Source organism: Ovis canadensis, chromosome 1, assembly GCF_042477335.2.
Source record: "Ovis canadensis isolate MfBH-ARS-UI-01 breed Bighorn chromosome 1, ARS-UI_OviCan_v2, whole genome shotgun sequence".
Classification (NCBI taxonomy): Eukaryota; Metazoa; Chordata; class Mammalia; order Artiodactyla; family Bovidae; genus Ovis; species Ovis canadensis.
The window spans coordinates 165,913,171-165,921,471 of NC_091245.1; positions in this window are offsets into that span (position 1 = coordinate 165,913,171).

Sequence of the window (8,301 nt, forward strand, 5' to 3'; positions counted from 1 at the left end):
TGATGTGCTAATAGATTATTTGCAAATATGGTATATGTATGTACATACATATTTTTCTGTGTATATACACATACATCTATTATTTGTTCATGTCCAGATTACATTATATATATAAGTATATATCTATATAGGAGAAAAGAAAAGATATACACACTTAATGCAGAGTTCCAAAGAATAGGAAGGAGAGATAAGAAAGCCTTCCACAGTGATCAATGCAAAGAAATAGAGGACAACAATAGAATGGGAAAGACTATAGATCTTTCAAGAAAATTAGAGATACCAAGGGAACATTCCCTGCTTATTTAACTTATATGCAGAGTACATCATGAGAAATGCTGGACTGGAAAACACAAGCTGGAATCCAGATTGCCGGGAGAAATATCAGTAACCTCAGATATGCAGATGACACCACCCTTATGGCAGAAAGTGAAGAGGAACTCAAAAGCCTCTTGATGAAAATGAAAGAGGAGAGTGAAAAAGTTGGCTTAAAGCTCAACATTCAGAAAATGAAGATCATGGCATCCGGTCCCATCACTTCATGGGAAGTAGATGGGGAAAAGTAGAAACAGTGTCAGACTTTATTTTTTGGGGCTCCAAAATCAATGCAGATGGTGACTGCAGCCATGAAGTTAAAAGATGCTTACACCTTGGAAGAAAAGTTATGACCAACCAGATAGTATATTCAAAAGCAGAGACATTACTTTGCCGACTAAGGTCCGTCTAGTCAAGGCTATCGTTTTTCCTGTGGTCATGTATGGATGTGAGATGTGAGAGTTGGGCTGTGAAGAAGGCTGAGCACCGAAGAATTGATGCTTTTGAACTGTGGTGTTGAAGACTCTTGAGAGTCCCTTGGACTGCAAGGAGATCCAACCAGTCCATTCTGAAGGAGATCAACCCTGGGATTTCTTTGGAAGGAATGATGCTAAAGCTGAAGCTCCAGTACTTTGACCACCTCATGCGAAGAGTTGACTCATTGGAAAAGACTCTGATGCTGGGAGGGTTTGGGGGCAGGAGGAGAAGGGGACGACTGAGAATGAGATGGCTGGATGGAATTATGGACTCGATGGACGTGAGTCTGAGTGAAGTCCCAGAGATGGTGATGGACAGGGAGGCCTGGCGTGCTGCGATTCATGCGGTTGCAAACAGTCGGACATGACTGAGTGACTGAACTGAACTGAAGGGAACATTTCATGTAAACATGGGCTCAATAAGGACGGAAATGGCAGGGACCTAACAGAAGCACAAGATATTAGGAAGAGTTGGCAAAAATACACAGAACTGTACAAAAATGATCTTCACGACCAAGATAATCACGATGGTGTGATCACTCACCTAGAGCCAGACATCCTGGAATGTGAAATTAAGTGGGCCTTAGAAAGCATCAATATGAACAAAGCTAGTGGAGGTGATAGAATTCCAGTTGAGCTATTTCAGATCCTAAAAGGAGATGCTGTGAACGTGCTGCACTCAATATGCCAGCAAATTTGGAAAACTCAGCAGTGGGAACTGGAAAAGGTCAGTTTTCATTCCAATCCCAAAGAAAGGCAATGCCAAAGAATGCTCAAACTACCACACAACTGCACGCATCTCACACTCTAGTAAAGTGATGCTTAAAATTCTCCAAGCCAGGCTTCAGCAATATGTAAACCATGAACTTCCTGATGTTCAAGCTGGTTTTAGAGAAGGCAGAGGAACCAGAGATCAAATTGCCAACATTCGCTGGATCATGGAAAAAGTAAGAGAGTTCCAGAAAAACATCTATTTCTGCTTTATTGACTTTGCCAAAGCCTTTGACTATGTGGGTCACAATAAACTGTGGAAAATTCTGAAAGAAAAGGGAATACCAGACCACCTGACCTGCCTCTTGAGAAACCTGTATGCAGGTCAGATAGCAACAGTTAGAACTGGACATGGAACAACAGACTGGTTCCAAATAGGAAAAGGAGTACATCGAGGCTGTATATTGTCACCCTGATTATTTAACTTATATGCAGAGTACATCATGAGAAATGCTGGGCTGGTGGAAATATAAGCTGGAATCAAGATTGCTGGGAGAAATATCAATAACCTCAGATATGCAGATGACACCACCCTTATGGCAGAAAGTGAAGAAGAACTAAAAAGCCTCTTGATGAAAATGAAATAGGAGAGTGAAGAAGTTGGCTTAAAGCTCAACATTAAGAAAACGAAGATCATGGCATCCAGTCCCATCATTTCATGGGAAATAGATGATGAAACCTTGGAAACATTAGCTGACTTTATTTTCTTGGGCTCCAAAATCACTGTAGATGGTGATTGCAGCCATAAAATTAAATACGCTTACTCTTTAGAAGGAAAGTTATGACCAACCTAGACAACATATTAAAAAGCAGAGACATTACTTTGTCAGCAAAGGTCTGTCTAGCCAAGGCTATGGTTTTTCCAGTGGTCATGTATGGATGTGAGAGTTGGACTGTGAAGAAAGCTGAGTGCCAAAGAATTGATGCTTTTGAACTGTGGTGTTGGAGAAGACTCTTGAGAGTCCCATGGACTGCTAGAGCTCCAACCAGTCCATCCTAAAGGAGATCAGTCCTGGGTGTTCACTGGAAGGACTGATGTTGAGGCTGAAACTCCAATACCTTGGCCACCTGATGTGAAGAGCTGACTCATTTGAAAAGACTCTGATGCTGGGAAAGATTTAGGGCAGGAGGAGAAGGGGACGACAGAGGATGAAGTGGTTGGATGACATCACCCACTCAATGGACATGGCTTTGGGTGGACTCCGGGAGTTGGTGATGGACAGGGAGGCCTGGCGTGCTACAGTTAATGGGGTCGCAAAGAGTCAGACATGACTGAGCATCTGAAGTGAACTGATATATCTACATCTGTGTTTATACTCATACAGCCCTATAGCTCACCCTGTCCCTCCTTGTCTCCATCTCTGTTTCCTCCACTATCACTATCACCCTGATTTATTCTCCATGGTATTATAAGGTCCTTTCAAACAATATGTTGATTTAATTCTGAAGTCACTGACAACACTGTTTTTATAATAAGCCCTGTGTTATACCCAAAATGAGTTGTAGAAAACTTCCTGAACACCTTTTATTCTCTCAAGTACATGCTTTTGCTAATAAAAGTCTCTCCACAGAGAATCTCCCCACTATCAACAACTAACCCCATCTTTATTTACAACTGAAATGGTGGTCTTTCTTTCAGATCTTTCTCAAATGTTATAGCTCCCGTGATGCACTTCCAGATTATCTTGAAGAGGTTAGTAATGCTTACCCATTTGAAACTTTTAGCAGTTTATTTATCCTTTTTTGTAACATCAAAATATATATTCTGGTGTCTTGAATTCAAGGACACTCTTAATTCATTCTGAGATTAGTTCAGCTAAACAGTAGAAGAAACCTGTTTTATACAAGCATGAACCTCCTTTGAGATACTAAATGAATAAATGTTTCCATTTTATATTTTGTACAAAAAAAATTGCACAATAATATATATCAAAATAATCAAAAGAAAAAACTTTTCTGTATGTTTAATATACCCAAATAAATTTCATGATAATAAAAGCACATTTAATCAATATTTCATTTCAAAAGGAATATCCCATAAAAAAGTTTTTCTTTACCTTGAAGACATTGCTGGCTCTCATTATTTCTCTTAAGATTGTTACTCTGATTTTTATTGTACTACTTAAAAAAATTTTTTATTGTCGTAAAAATCACAATATAAAATATTGTCTTAACCATATTTAACTATAAAGTTCAGTGGCACTAAGTACATTCCCATTGTTGTGCAAATCTCACTGTCATCCATCTCCTGAGTTTTTCCTAATCTGGAACTTTGTTACCATTAAACACTAACTCCCCAGTGCCCCTCCCCAACCCCTACCCTCCAGTCCCTGGCATCTACCAACGTACTTTCTTTCTGACTTTATGAATTTGACTGTTCTAGATATCTCATATAACTGGAGTCAGACAGTATTCATCTGCACCCAATGTATACTGGGATACACTTTTAAGGTTAACTTAATATATGTCCTATGAACAGCTAGAAAAATATTACAAATAAACCTATTTGCAAAGCAGAAATAGAGATACAGACATAGAGAACAAATGTGTATACACCTAGAGGGGAAAGGAGGGGAAGGACAAATTAGGAGATGGGGACTGACATATACTATGTATAAAACAGGTAACTAATGAGAACATACTATATAGCACAGGGAAAAAAAGATGGTACAATCTGTTGCACTGCTTTTGATTATAATAAAGAAACACTTAGGTAAGATTTATTACAATAATACACATCTCAATAAACTGGTCAAAAATTCACAAATAAATTATGTAACTGAAAAATGAAAATGTCCTGATTCCGGAAGCCACAATAAACTCTGAGTTATATTCTGTGACACTCTCAACTATAAGAGAACTAAGAAACAAATGATTTCTTAAAAACAATACAACAAAAACAACAAATGATCACTGACTTCTCATCAGAAACAACAGAGCTCAAAAGACAGTAGAACAACATTTTTAAAGTGATAAAAATAAAATATGTCAACTGAAAGCTCTATATCTGGTGAAAATAAATTTTAAGAATAAAAGGACACTAAAGATATTTTTATACAATAAAGTCTAAGCACATCTATCATTAATATCACTGTGAAAAAGGTATTTCTTAAGAATGAAGGGAAATAAGTTCAGATGGAACTTGGATCTTCAGGGAGAAATTTAGAACTCTGAAAATAATAATTCTGTAGATAAATAGGTATTTTTCTATTAATTTCTTTAAAATTCATTTGGATATTTACAGCAAAAATTATGGCTTATATTTGGGCTATAAAATATGACAACTTTGCCTTACAGGCCAGGCAGTCTATAAATAGATCTATACAACTGTACACTGTTCAGTTTCATGTGAATGGTGCAATATTACCTGTAAGCAAACTTTGAAATGAGCTAAGAATATATATTGTAATCCTGAGAGCAAACACACACACACACAAGAGTAGAGACCTATAGAAAAAACAGATGTTACAACCATAACAAATAGTAAAATGTTATACATAATCCAGTCTTGTCAATAATTATATTAAAGATAAGTGGAGACAAAGTACTCCTATTAAATGACAAATTCTTTCAACAGATGTTCAAAAAGCCAGGAGAGTATTCTGGAAAGATGAAAAGAGCACCAGAAATCTCTCTCCCTTCCTAAGCAAAAATTTCACTGGCATTACCTGTGTAACAGAAATAATATGGAACTCTAGAGTCTACTGAAGAATTGTAACAGCAAGGGAAGGCTTAGCAGTAAATTGTGGTTAATTTCGGTCAATATCAGCTCTAAGCATGGCTACCCATCAACTACTCCATACCCCATGCCATGCAGCTGTGTGTGTGTTCCTGGAACAGCTGGTACATGTGTTGTAGGAGTGGAATAGAATCCTCCATCCAAATACTGGGGATGAATTCTGATCACAGAGATGTTAAAAAAAAAAAAGAAGAAGAAATGGCTGTTTTTGTTGTACCTCCCAGCATTTTTGCAAGCCCCTCTCCATCTGACAGAAGTGACTACCAGGGAATTTAAGGAGTTGGCACACTTTTCTCCTCTTTAATTTTTTTATTTTTCCCTTTTGGATCAAAATACCAAAGACTACTACATCCAAAAGCAACCACATGGATGAAAAATTAGAAAGTTACCATGTGTGTCCAGGAAAAGACACAGAAAAAGAAACCTGAAACAACCTTAAATTTTTCACCTCAGACTGATCATGAACAAAAAGATGGCCTACAATTAAAAAACAATAACAAAACCCCCCAAATCATAAACTGCAAAACCTAGAAAAGGGGAGAATTTAATTTCCAGATTTACCATATTATTAGATTCAAATATCCAGCTTTTGGTGGTGGGGAGGGGAGGGTGTTCCCTAATGGCTCAGTGGGCAAGAGAATCTGCCTACAAGGCAGGAGATACAGGAGACATGGATTCAATCCCTGAGTCAGGAAGATCCCCTGGAGGAGGAAATGGCAGCCCACTCCAGAATTCTTGCCTGAAAAATCCCATGGACAGAGGAGTCTGGTGAGCTACAGTCCATAGGGTCACAAAGAGTCAGACATGACTGAGCATAGCACACAATATTCATCCAGTTTTTAACAAAGAATCTCAAGGAATACCAAAAAAATAAGAAAAGCGACCCATTCAAAGAAAAAACACACCCCTCCAAAAAAAAAACAAAACAAAACAGAAACTGTCCCTGAAAAAGGCCTGATGGCAGGTATACTAGATAATGACCTTAAAACAGTTGTCTTAAAGATGCTTAAAGAACTATAGAAAGATGAAGAAAAAGGAAAGAAGCTGATGTATAAGCAAAAAAAAAAAAAAAGAAAGAAATAATAATAAAAAGAAACCTAAAAAGAAATAAAAAAGAAATTCTGGAACTGAAAATAAATACTTAAAATAAAAATTCACTAAAGAAATTTAAGGCATATTTGAATAGCCAGAAAAACAATCAGTGAACTTGAATCAGTTCAGGTCAGTTCAGTCGCTCAATCATGTCTGACTCTTTGTGACCCCATGGACTGAAGCACATCAGGCCTCTCTGCCCATCACCAACTCCGGGAGTTTACTCATATTCATATTCATTGAGTCGGTGATACCATTTAACTATCTCATCCTCTGGCGCCCCCTTCTCCTCCCACCTTCAATCTTTCCCAGCATCAGGGCCTTTTCAAATGAGTCAGTTCTTCACATGAGGTGGCCAAAGTATTGGAGTTTCAGTTTCAGCATCATTCCTCCCAAAGAACACCCAGGACTGATCTCCTTTAGGATGGACTGGTTGTATCTCCTTGCAGTCCAAGGGACCTGCAAGAGTCTTCGCCAACACCACAGTTAAAAAGCATCAATTCTTCAGCGCTCAACTTTCTTCACAGTCCAACTCTCACATCCATACATGAATACTGGAAAAACCACAGCTTTCACTAGACGGACATTTGTTGGCAAAGTAATACTCTGCTTTTTAATATGCTGTCTAGGTTGGTCATAACTTTTCTTCCAAGGAGTAAACGTCTTTTAATTTCATAGCTGCAGTCACCACCTGAAGTGATTTTGGAGCCCCCCAAAATAAAGTCTCTCACTGTTTCCATGGTTTCCCTATCTATTTGCCATGAAGTGATGAGACCAGATGCCATGATCTTAGTTTTCTGAATGTTCAGTTTTAAGCCGACATTTTCACTCTCCTCTTTCACTTTCATCAAGAGGTTCTTCAGTTCCTCTTCACTTTTTGCCACAAGGGTGGTGTCATCCACATATCTGAGGTTATTGATATTTCTTGTGGTAATCTTGATTTCACCTTGTGCTTCCTCCAGCCCAGTGTTTCTCATGATGTACTCTACACATAAGTTAAATAAGCAGGGTGACAATATACAGCCTTGACGTACTCCTTTTCCTATTTGGAACCAGTCTGTTGCTCCATGTCCAGTTCTAACTGTTGTTTCCTGACCTGCATACAGATATCTCAAGAGGCAGGTCAGGTGGTCCAGTATTCCTATCTCTTTAAGAATTTTCCACAGTTTGTTGTGATCCACACAGTCAAAGGCTTTGGCATAGTCAATAAAGCAGAAGTAGAAGTTTTTCTGGAACTCTCTTGCTTTCTTGATGATCTAATGGATGTTGGCAATTTGATCTCTGGTTCCTCTGCCTTTTCTAAAACCAAGTTGAACATCTGGAAGTTCACGGTTCATGTACTGTTGAAGTCTGGCTTGGAGAATTTTGAGCATTACTTTCTTAGTGTGTGAGATGAGTTCAATTGTGCGGTAGTTTTTTAGAAATTTATTTTTTCACAGTGCAACTGGAAATCAAAGAACATGGTGCCAATGTGGTAAGGTTCTGGTGATAGCCTACTTACTGATTTGCAGATAGCTGACTTTTCAGTGTATCTTCACATGATAGAGAGCAGCGACAGGAAGGAAACTCTCTCCTGTTCTTCATATAAGGGCATTAATTTCATTCATGAGAACTCCATTTTCATGACTTATCTCCCAGAGGCCTATCTCCTAATACATATTGGGGGTTAAGATTTTATCATATGCCTGTTAGGGGAACATAAATATTCAATCCATAACATCGGGGACCATATGACCATATGTTATGAACAGTCAATCCATAACAGGGGGTCCCTGACCCCTAAAATTGATGTCCTTTTCACTTACAAAATACATTTATTCCACCCCACAACTCCAAAAGTCTTAACTCATTCCAGTATCAAATCTAAAATGTTAAGTCCAAAGTCTCATCTAAACATCATCTAAATTAGAT